Genomic DNA, 12,665 nt, shown 5'->3' with positions numbered 1-12,665 from the left:
ACCTGTAGACCAGGGCTGGCCAACCTGAGGCTCTCCAGCTGTTGCAAAACTACAACTCCCAGTATGCCCAGTCTGCCTACAGCTATAAGTATACAGCACGACACGGTGGGAGTTGTAGTTTTACAACACCTGAAGAGCCGCAGGTTGGCCAGCCCAGCCGTAGACCGCAATGGAATACTATTAACCGTTGCATCAAAGTGGTTAAATGACCAAGTTCGGTGTCATCACCAATACTGGTCATTGTGGCCAGGTGCCTGTAGTAATACACAACGCGGCAGCCCACTCATACAACCCCTTAAGCATAATGGCATACATGTACACGATTATACACTAAGGAGTTAGAGGGTATCACCAGGAAGGCCACTGTTAAACCAGGCACAATGTCTTGCAGGACTAGCTCAGCTGAATGTAATGATAGCTTTCACTTGATGATCCGTTCTGGAGATTTAATACATACACAAATTAGGCTGAGCTCACACTTCAGTTATTTGATCAGTTATTTCCATCAGTTAAGGCCCATGCACACGACCATATGCCCTCCGAGACATGTCTCATACGGTCGTGTGCATGGGCCCTAACTGATGGAAATTACTGAAGTGTGAACGCGGCCTTAGCAGTTAAGGGCACTGAGGGCGGTCCTAAGCCACTCTGTGCACCCTTTGCTCTTTCAGTTAGCAGCCAGCCCACCTCCCAACCCCCCCTTGACTGCCAAGGCCAGTTTGACAGTCATCTTGTCTGGCCCTGTCAATCAAGGAGAAGGAGGGGCTGGCAGAGGAAGCAGGAGGAGTAAGGTGCACAGATTGACATGGGCCCGCCCTCAATGCTCTTAGCGTCTCATTTGCATATAGATTTAAAGTACTTTTTCTCCACAATGAAGCAGTGGCACGAGATTGCTAAGTGACAGACATTCCATTCAGCGGAGCTAGTCCTACAAGGCATTGTGCCTGGATGAGAAAACTAAAAGCATTGAAGATATGTATTGCTGTAATACTTGGCATGTAGCATGCTGCTGAGCTGTAGTCTGCCGTTTGTGCTTTACAGGCTACAAACCCAATTAGGTTACTTCATACAACTGTGAAATGCATTTTCTGTCTAGCAGCGGGTTATAAAATGATACAAAAGTGCTATAAGATAGTCTCATTAAAGTGGCTACATAATTGTATGCCTACTGTTCACACTGCAGGGTTTGTAGGATTGCCAAAACCCCCAAAATACACTAAATAGTCCATCCATTGCCTCTAACTGAATATGTGTCCACTTGCTCTGTGCAAATCAACCACCAGGTATTCTCCATAAAAGTGGCTCACAGCGGTATAATCACATCTCCATTTCGTAATCAGAACAAACACCCAGTCATACAATTATCACGCACCTCAGGAGTCTCATTAGAATCATAAGCACTCACATAGCAGCGCAAAAACTCCCGGAATCACTGGACAGCATAGACTACACTGAAAATTGGATTTAATGAGAAGGATTTCATCCAGTAATCTTAAAGTAGAGAGGGACAAAAAAAAAAAAAATAAATGCTGAAACATGCACAAGTCCAAATTCATCAACTTGAAAAAGGGCACCAAATAAAAGGGCCCGAAACTTGCACTGATGTGTAACCAGTAGCACTGGTGTTGAAATGAATTAAATTAAAGAAGCATCATTACAATCACTGGTGTGCTGTCTCCTCCATAAATATATAGGTATACCCAGTGATCCCCGTGGAGGGAAACCAACCCGGAGACATGCACCCACAAAAAGCCACTGGAAAGAGTGCCATGGTCAACCTCGCGCTTTGCAATGCACAAGCCCAAAGTTAGGCTTCTTGCACACAAATGTTTTTTTTTTCCCCGTTTACGTTCAGTTTTTCTGCGTTCCATGCACGGGCAACATCCGTGCAGCGAGCCGGACCCATTCAACTTGAATGGTTCCGTGGTCTGTCCGCACCGCAAAAATTTTGACATGTCATATTTATTTGCGGTGCGGAACAACGGAAAGAAACACCACGGAAGCACTCCATAGTGCTTCCGGTGTTCTGTTCCGTGACTCTGTTCCGCATCTCCGGAATTACGGACCCATTCAAGTGAATGGGTCCGCATCCGCGATGCGTGGTGCACACGGCCGGTGGCCGTGGATTGCCAACCCGCTGTTTGCGGGCCGCAATACGGCCACGGCCGCCCAACAGACATGTGCATGAGGCCTTACACAGTTCACCTGTAAAAACTGACTGCAGAAAAACTTTTTTTTTTTTGTTTTTTTGCAGTTTTATAGTGTGACAAAAACCCCATGTAAACACAGCCTATGGATAGACCATTAAGTTCCAGAAAACCTCTTCTAACTAAAAATGAATCACTTGAATGACTAAATGAATCACCTTCATAGGATCATAATAGCAGAAGAACGCTTCCGTTTTGTCCCCATTCATTGTCAATGGGGACAAAACTGAACGAAACAGAATGCACTAAAATGCATTCTGTTCCGTTTGGTTGCGCTCACATCGCCGAAAGAATAACGCAGCAAGCAGCATTTTTCTGTCTGTGATGAGGAGAGGAGCAAGTCAATGGGGACGGATCCGTTTTCTCGGACACAATAGAAAATAGATCCGTCCCCCATTGACTTTCAATGGTGTTCATGATGGATCCATTATGACTATATAAGACATAATACAACCGTATCCGTTCATGACGGATGCATGCGGTTGTATTATTGTAACGGAAGGGTTTTTGCAGATCCATGACGGATCCGCAAAAATTCTAGTGTGAAAATAGCCTTAGGCCTCATGCACACGGCCGTGTTCCGCGGCCGACAGCGGTACGTGGTAACCCGGCCGGGATTCCTTCTGACAGCAGGAGCACACAGCGTCATTGGTTGCTATGACGCCGTGCGCTTCATGCCGCCGCTGCTGTACAGTGATACACTCGTAATGATCTATAAGACTCCATTCACTGTACAGCAGCGGCGGCATGAAGCGCACAGCGTCATAGCAACCAATGACGCTGTGCGCTCCTGCTGTCAGAAGGAATCCCGGCCGGGTTACCACGTACCGCTCTCAGTCGTGGAACACAGCCGTGTGCATGAGGCCTTAAAAGTGATCTCAGATTTTTCACAGTACTGTATAAAAAGGCTCACTCGCACCGCACACGTTCTGCTGCTTTATATGGCATAAAAATGGTTACTGAAAAACATATTTAGAAAAACAATGCAAGCCACCTTACTATTCAAAAGAATAAAAAAATAAAAATCTTCTCTTCATGTCCCAAAGGAACAACTGTCTCATCTAGTCAACAACGCCGCGGAACTTCAAAGCAGGTCAGGTTTATACATATTAATCAACACAGATCATTTCAGGCTGGAAGCTGCATCCTGGATGTGTGTAGTAATAAAAAAATTCTTATATGAAGGCAAAGATGAAATTTATAAATATATAAACCTCTATAACAGCATAGGAATTTTTTTTTAATCTGAAATGAATGAAAGCAGAAGTAGATGAGAAGTGGTTGAAAAAAAAGAAAAAAAGAAAAGAAGAATGCTGATCCACATATTGCGGCCAAAGATAGGATATGCTGCATGGACCCAGAAGCACACAGCCAGTGTCCGTATTTTGCATATCCACAGTTTGCAGTCCGCAAAATGGACACAGTTGTGTGGATGTGGCCTCAGGGTGCTTTCACATATGGTACTGGTTTTTGCTGGTGTTTTTGTAGCATTTTTTGTGGTATATGTTATTCTTGCTTCTCTTACAAAACAGCATGCTGGAGCTATTAGGGTTTTTAACATCTCCCTCGTTATAGGGGAAAAACACCATAAAGAGGAGGCCACAAAAATTTCAAGTGGCCAAATTTTTTTATATGAAAAAGGCAGCACTCCAAAAAATAAAATTAGAAAATTACTTTATTCACCTCAGTGGCAACGGCGACGTTTCGGCTCTATATCAGAGCATTTCTCAAGCTTGAGAAAGGCTCTGATATAGAGCCGAAACGTCACCAATATATATATATATATACACACACATACTGAAGAAAATCCAGCGGGAGCACCACCAGGAATCGGGTGCAAAATCCAAAGAGGCAGCGGTAATGCCCCAACAATACGATTAGAAGAAAGCAGGACTGCACTCCAAATAAAGTGAAAAATCAGTGGAGCTTTATTCACCCATAACTTTGGCAACTTAAGTTGCCAAAGTTATGGGTGAATAAAGCTCCACTGATTTTTCACTTTATTTGGAGTGCAGTCCTGCTTTCTTCTAAATATATATATATATATATTAATATTAATATTAATTATAGAAAAATGAGTTTGTCTGGACATCTGTCTGTTCTTTATGCGCGACCAAACGACTAAACCAATCTTCACCAAATTTGGCACACAGGTATATCAGGTGTCTGGGAAGGTTTTAGACCAAGCTCTCTAGAACGCACCATTCCTGAGATATTCCCAAAAAATTACCTACATTAGCCAATACAAGCCTGAAAGTCTTTCTCTTCAAATCCCAACTGCCATACACACAGTAACATGTCCCTTATCAGCCAATAGAAGCTGGCAGGCCCTTAGTCTCCACATACACAGTTTTACTCCAGATTTCTATAACAACCCAGCCATTTTTCTTCACTGCTGTAGGTCAGCTTTAGGCTAGGGCTAAAGGACGACAATAAGTCGCACGACACATAGGGCACAACTATGCTGCTACATGCATCCATCTTGGATGGATTTTTTGCGACTGTTGTGTCGCAGTATGTCGCAGTGCGACACCATAGCCTATTATAAAAGTTGTTGAGACAAAATGTCGCGTGACACATGTCATCATGTAGCCCTAGCAGGTCACCGTTGGAGGTCACCGTTAAGGGGCAGGGCACTGTGGAGGTCACCGTTAAGGGGCAGGGCACTGTGGAGGTCACCGTTAAGGGGCAGGGCACTGTGGAGGTCACCGTTAAGGGGCAGGGCACTGTGGAGGTCACTGTTAAGGGGCAGGGCACTGTGGAGGTCACTGTTAAGGGGCAGGGCACTGTGGAGGTCACTGTTAAGGGGCAGGGCACTGTGGAGGTCACTGTTAAGGGGCAGGGCACTGTGGAGGTCACTGTTAAGGGGCAGGGCACTGTGGAGGTCACTGTTAAGGGGCAGGGCACTGTGGAGGTCACTGTTAAGGGGCAGGGCACTGTGGAGGTCACTGTTAAGGGGCAGGGCACTGTGGAGGTCACTGTTAAGGGGCAGGGCACTGTGGAGGTCACTGTTAAGGGGCAGGGCACTGTGGAGGTCACTGTTAAGGGGCAGGGCACTGTGGAGGTCACTGTTAAGGGGCAGGGCACTGTGGAGGTCACTGTTAAGGGGCAGGGCACTGTGGAGGTCACTGTTAAGGGGTCGGGCACTGTGGAGGTCACTGTTAAGGGGTCGGGCACTGTGGAGGTCACTGTTAAGGGGTCGGGCACTGTGGAGGTCACTGTTAAGGGGTCGGGCACTGTGGAGGTCACTGTTAAGGGGTCGGGCACTGTGGAGGTCACTGTTAAGGGGTCGGGCACTGTGGAGGTCACTGTTAAGGGGCGGGCACTGTGGAGGTCACTGTTAAGGGGGGGGCACTGTGGAGGTCACTGTTAAGGGGGGGGGCACTGTGGAGGTCACTGTTAAGGGGGGGGCACTGTGGAGGTCACTGTTAAGGGGCGGGCACTGTGGAGGTCCCTGTAAAAGGGGCAGGGGCCACTATTAAAGGGGCAACTGCTGTGGAGGTTACTGTTAAGAAAGCGGGGTACTGTGGTGTTCACTGTTAAGGTGGCGGGCCCCTGAGGAGGTCACTGTCAAGGGAGTAGGGTGCTGTGAAGGTCAAAGTTAAGGGGATGGGCTGCTGTGGAGGTCCCATTTTAAAGTGGCGGGGCACTGAGCGGGGGGGGGGGTCAGTGTTAAGGGGTGCGGAACTGTGGAGTTCACTGCTAAAGGGGCGGGATGCGGTCACTTATGGGGGATACTGTCGATATCTTTTAACAAACATTAAATGAAATATACCTGTGCGAATCCAGGTCCTTCTGCTAGTGTGTGTGTATGTATGTATATACATATACACACACACACCTAAACAACAAAAAAAAGTATGCACCTATTGTGGATTTTTTTAATTTATTTTAGATGTAAAAAAAAAAAAAATATCTGAGCCAAATTCATGTGTAAGAAACCTTTAAAAGGCATATAATGGCCAAAATCGGACAGTGGGAGGTAGATTTTTTTAATTTTTTTTTTACCAATGGCAGCACCAGAAAACGCTTAAAGAGGACCTTTCACTAGATTAAAAAAATCTAAACTAAGTATACAGACATGTAGAGCGGCGCCCAGGGATCTCCCTGCACTTACTATTATACCTGGGCGCCGCTCTGTTCACCCGGTATAGCCTCCGGTATCTTCACATGTTAGGCACCACCCAGGGGAACCTGCCGGCGTCTCTTTCTCCCATGCTGTAGCGCTGGCCAATCGCAGCGCTCAGCTCATAGCCTGAGAGAAAAAAAACCTCTCAGGCTATGAGCTGAGCGCTGCGATTGGCCAGCGCTACAGCATGGGAGAAGGAGACGCCGGCAGGTTCCCCTGGGTGGAGCCTAACTATGAAGATACCGGAGGCTATACTGGGAGAACAGAGCGGCGCCCAGGGATAATAGTAAGTGCAGGGGGATCCCTGGGCGCCGCTCTACATGTCTGTATACTTAGTTTAGATTTTTTAATCTAGTGAAAGGTCCTCTTTAAGTTTACATTTGGTCTTTCTTTTGCTTTATGCTCCTGTGTTGCAATACCAGACCATTAGCAGTACAGTAAAGTGTCAATGCAAGTGACAGGTTGAGTTTTCTTGGCGTCTGGAAGCTGGAAAACTGCATGCAAGATTGAAGGAATTCTATTTATTATACTGAAACAAAAGGACCCTTGATCTCAATACAACACACATTTTATTTATGGCCCTATAACATCAAGACGACAGTAGGCATCTGGGAACTTTACATGAGCTTGGGCACTTGGAAAAGCTGAAATGTGTTTGCCATCTATTAATATGTCAAGAACTGGCCTAGAACACGATTATTCCCACTAACGAAGTAGTATTCAATCTCTTTTCCGGACACTTTTGGATTCTCTATAGTAAAACTCTAAGGAATATAAAAGGACCTCAAGAGAATAGTTGCCGGCTGTTTCATGGGGATAACGTACTACTGCTATGTCGTTAATGACAAAGACAACTTATCTAAGGCTGGGTTCACACTTGAGCGTTTTACAGCGCGTTCAAACGCGCTGTAAAACGCTCAACACATGAAAACCAATGCTTCCCTATGGCCCTGGTTCTCACTTGAGCGTTTTACAGCGCTGAAAAACGCGATGTAAAACGCCCTACGCTCAAACAAGTACTTGAGCTTCTTTGGGGCGTTTTGACGCGCGTTTGTGGCCATAGGACATTGCAGTCAATCACACAAACGCGCGTCAAACGCGCGTTTACTATTGCAAAAAATGCTCGGCAAAAACGCGCGTTAAACGCGCATATCAAAGACGCTCAGGTCTGAACCCAGCCTAACAGTACAACGGCTTAATGGGTAACTGAATTTTAGAGCTTCTCACATATTACCTTCTGCTTTTGTTGGGGACAGTGTGAGAATTTATTTCAGCCTTGCCCAGTGATTTGGTCTGCTTAGAATGACTTCTAGCTGCTCCTGCATGCAGTTCTCCTCAAGCCCGGGGGGCGTGTCCAAATACAGGCAGTCTGCTAGTACTATACTGGTCTAGACTTCCTTTATCTTACTTCTAGAGAGCCCTATCCTGATCTTTCACCCTATCCTCCGCACACATGGGGCCAAATTTATCATAAAGATTTGCCACTTATTGTTTTGAAAAAGTCACAAACTGCATACCTGCAACTTTATCAACAGCATTTGTGCAAACAAAAATTTGTACGTTCCATTACTATGCCGGCCTTGCCACTTTCCAGGTAAGGGCAGGGAAGGAGTGGGACAGGCAGCTTCACCACATTTATAATCTTCTAAGCCAGTTTTCTGACACAGAACACTGAAATCTACGCCAGGCAGGGGCTGGTGTACATTGCAATTCAAGCACACAGACTGACGGATGCAGTTTCTAATTTAGTCAGGAGCAGCATCCAACAAGGTGCCTGGTTGTCATAGCCCGATGTAAGCCGCTGGGCTACGATAAATCTGGCCCACGGTATGTAGGCAACAGTTTATGCTCCTAGCACACAGATCTAGGACTCATACACATTATCATGACAGCATAGGTCACAGAAGACCGTTTACGGGTGAGAAGGAGGGTGGACAGTAAAATTGCCAGAAGGGAGACCCCTAGCGGCAGAGATTTCGGATGCGTTTTTAAAGGTGGATAGCAATTACATCAAAAAGTGGTTTACAGATTTGTTCAGGCTCACCTAAAGTGACCTTTGAGAAGAAAATGTTTGAAAAGTTAGTGCCCATTTAAAACTAAAGAATATGAACCTAGAAAGAGGTTGACAATAAGAATGGAGTCTTCAAAACACAAGAGAAGAGGATTGGGCACACCACAAGATTATTTTTGTTAGATGGTCTGCCTTACAAGGAAGTTACATACATGTGATGTGTTCCTACCTTAGCTCAATGAATCCTAAAAAAAGAGAGTCTTAAAAAGTTACTAGTGTACTAATGTCTAAGGGGAATAGGAAGCACATGTCATGTCGGTATCTCCATTAACACTCCATACGCACCTCAAACCTTCCAATTAGAATTAGCACTTTGAACATGGGCTATATTGTTAATTAGTACTATCCAGTTAGTTTTCTTTTACATTTTATTTCATCACCTTGCATTTAACATACATTTTTATCCTGGAACTGACTTATACCTTTTATCTATTTTCAGCAAGGTTTCAGGAGAAGAGAAAAAAGGATAAAATCAGTGAACCGCCATCCAAACGCTAAAGAGTAGCTCTACAGGAGGAATGAAGGAGAGCAGATTGTACCACCAGAAAATTGCACCAAAGATTCATCTTTGGACTCTGACCTACAGTTAGGTCCATATATATTTGGACACTGACACATTTTGTTTTTATTACCTGTTTACTAAAATATATTCAAGTTGTAGTTATATAATGGACAAGGACATAAAGTCCAGACTTAGCTTTTATTTGAGAGTATCCACATTAAAATTAGATGAAGGGTTTAGGAGTTTTCAGCTTTACATGTGGCACCCTGTTTTTAAAGGGACCAAAAGTAATTGGGCAATTGACTCAAAGGCTATTTCATAGGCAGGTGTGGCCAATTCCTCCATTATTTTATTCTCAATTAAGTACATAAAAGGCCTGGAGTTGATTTGAGGTGTGGTGCCTGCATTTTGAAGATTTTGCTGAGAAGTAAACATGCTGTCAAAGAGCTCTCCATGCAGGTGAAACAAGCCATCCTTCATCTGTGAAAACAGAAAAAACCCTTCCGAGAAATTGCTACACTAATAGGAGTGGCAAAATCTACAGTTTGGTACATCCTGAGAAAGAAAGAAACCACTGGTGACCTCAACAATGCAAAATGACCTGGACGTCCACGGAAGACAACAGTGGTGGATGATCGCAGAATAATTACCATGGTGAAGAGAAACCCCTTCACAACAGCCAACCAAATGAACAACATTCTCCAGGATATAGGCGGATCAATATCCAAATCTACCATAAAGAGAAGATTGCATGAAAGGAAATACAGAGGGTTCACTGCACGGTGGAAGGCACTTCTAAGCCTCAAGAATAAGAAGGCTAGATTGGACTTTGCTAAAAAAAAAACATCTTAAAAAACCAGCACACTTCTGAAAGAATATTCTTTGGACAGATTAAACCAAGAACAACCTCTACCAGAAAGATGGAAAGAAAAAAGTATGGCGAAGGCATGGTACAGCTCATGATCCAAAGCATACCACATGATCTGTAAAACACAGCGGAGGCAGTGTGATGGCTTGGGCATGCATGGCTGCCAGTGGCACTGGGTCCCTAGTGTTTATTAATGATGTGACATAGGACAGAAGCAGTCGGATGTATTCTGGGGTTTTCAGAGACATACTGTGTGCTCAAATGCAGCCAAACTGATTGGTCGGCGTTTCATAATACAGATGGACAATGACCCAAAACATAAAGCCAAAGCAACCCAGGAGTTTATTAAAGCAAAGAAGTGGAATATTCTTGAATGGCCAAGTCAGTCACCTGATCGGAACCCAATAGAGCATGCATCTCACTTGTTAAAGACTGAACTTCAGACAGAAAGGCCCACAAACAAACAGCAACTGACACCCGCTGCAGTAAAGGCCTGGCAGAGCATTTAAAAGGAGGAAACACAGCGTCTGGTGATGTCCATGAGTCCAAGACTTCAGGCAGTCATTGCCAACAAAGGGTTTTCAACCAAGTATTAGAAATTAACATTTTATTTACAATTTTTTTAATTTGTCTAAATACTTTTGAGCCCCTGAAATGAAGGGATTGAGTTTAAAAAATGCTTTTTGTTCAAAATCCATTGTGGTAATGTACAGAACAAAAATTAGAAAAACGTTGTCTGTGCAAATATATATGGACCTAACTGTACTTTGTTTCTTTTTGTATGTTTTACTGGCCTGCATAGTGCGGCAAACTAAAAAAATAATAATTCTGGACAGAAAAGTGTAAAGTACAGAAAGCAGATAAAACGGCCTCCAAAGATGAACCCTTTGGACAGTTTTCCTCGCTGAAGCGAATGGATCACAGGATGTGATATGTGCATTAAGAATGGACTTTCACCCAACTCACTAGGAACATAGGGTTAAAACTGGGGTGAAGCTCATGTCCCTGGTTGTGGCCTACTGTAAGTACATACAGAACATGCGTTTTCCTCATTTTTTGTTCTAACACTAGTTGCGAAATAAAGGTATTTCGTATAAACCTTGTTGAACATTATTGACATGATGTTTCATTTCCTTTGAATGCAAAAAGTGCAATGTATAAAAACTATTTACATATTTTTTGACTTGAAGCCTCAATTAAAGATACTGTTCTCTTGTGTGGGCCAAGCTTATGAGAATTCTGTTTATTTTAACAGTTTTTGGTAGCCACCAACGTGTCTGAGCAATCTCTTTACAAAGCTTATGAAACCACATAGTCTGTCATGCATTTGGCTTTAGCAGCAAGCTTGTGGCGTAGGTGATGCAAAATTCTTGGATTTTCACAACCTCAGCAAAATGTAGGATCCTTGTTGTATGTCTATTACACATGAAGCTTAACTGTGACCCACTTAGCATGGAGGAAAGAACACTGAGATTTTAGTGAGTGTAGAGATACAAAGATGAATAGAAAATCAGATTAGAAATGCATTTTGTAACAGTTTCTGGTGTGATCGTAAAAACATATACATGATAGAACAGGAGGAATTTATGGTGGGTATTAGGGCTCCTTCACACTGCTAATTTTGTGTGTGGATTTCCATGCAGTGTGAGTTTTTTTTTTTTTTGGAAAGCGACAGCTCGGCTAAAGGCTTACATTTAATCCACGAATGGACAACAATGGAAGAGCGAAAAAAAAAAAAAAAGATTTTATTGGCGTGGAAACCGTGTGGAAATAATCTATGGACGCAAAACTGATATGGGCATATTCACGAGGCCTGAGGCTCTTGGGCCCTCTTCCAGTGTTTTTGACAGCAGAAAAGTAAGACCATATCAGATTTGCAGCCTGCAAGCCGTGGATCCCAAAAATACGGATGTGATCCGCTATGCAATGTACGGAGCTGTGCAGTGGCCTAACTAGAGTTCTATGGGCAACAGGAGAAACTTTGAATAGGTTTGAACGTGTTGTAGTACAATATTAAATAGAAGAGTTAGGTGTATTTTGCCCATCTCTGCCTACATTTCGTTATTTTGCCCATCTCTGCCTACATTTCGTTATTTTGCCCATCTCTGCCTACATTTCGTTATTTTGCCCATCTCTGCCTACATTTCGTTATTTTGCCCATCTCTGCCTACATTTCGTTATTTTGCCCATCTCTGCCTACATTTCGTTATTTTGCCCATCTCTGCCTACATTTCGTTATTTTGCCCATCTCTGCCTACATTTCGTTATTTTGCCCATCTCTGCCTACATTTCGTTATTTTGCCCATCTCTGCCTACATTTCGTTATTTTGCCCATCTCTGCCTACATTTCGTTATTTTGCCCATCTCTGCCTACATTTCGTTATTTTGCCCATCTCTGCCTACATTTCGTTATTTTGCCCATCTCTGCCTACATTTCGTTATTTTGCCCATCTGTCTATATTTCATGAGAATGAAGGATTTGCTGCCAGTGGGCCTGCCCTCATATGGCCGGCGCGGGCTCCCCTTTCGGAATTCAAGTGCGGCATGCCACACTGCCGCCACTGCCAGGTTCCCCAACCCACCACGTATGAAGCCAGTGTGTGCATACATAAATAAAAATACTTCCCTACTCTGCTCTGGCCGTCATACCCTCTGCGGCGCCGCGTGATCCGCGAAACCTGTGATCTCACCGCCCGGGTCTCGCGCTGCACAGGAGAGGGTATGGGTAAGTGGGTATGGGTTATTTAATGTGCACAATCCGCAGGTAGCACAGTCAGGCAGCCAGCCGCACTGTAGGCATAACAAAAAAATTGCACCCTCTGCACTGTGTATGGAAGGCTGTGGCGTTCACAGGAGAGCTGCTGCCTTCTCAAAACAGCTGATCAGGA

The 12,665-nt window shown here is 44.2% G+C and overlaps 1 protein-coding gene across 2 annotated transcripts in view; it reads right to left on the bottom strand.

The window, feature by feature from the left end:
• Positions 1-12,665, bottom strand: part of SMAP1 (small ArfGAP 1) — a 237,132-nt gene that overhangs the window by 116,969 nt on the left and 107,498 nt on the right. The window lies entirely within an intron of this gene.

The sequence above is a fragment of the Bufo bufo genome, chromosome 4 (assembly GCF_905171765.1).
Source record: "Bufo bufo chromosome 4, aBufBuf1.1, whole genome shotgun sequence".
Lineage (NCBI taxonomy): Eukaryota > Metazoa > Chordata > Amphibia > Anura > Bufonidae > Bufo > Bufo bufo.
The sequence above is the reverse complement of the archived record's forward strand: the minus strand, read 5'-3'. Positions and strand labels throughout refer to the sequence as shown.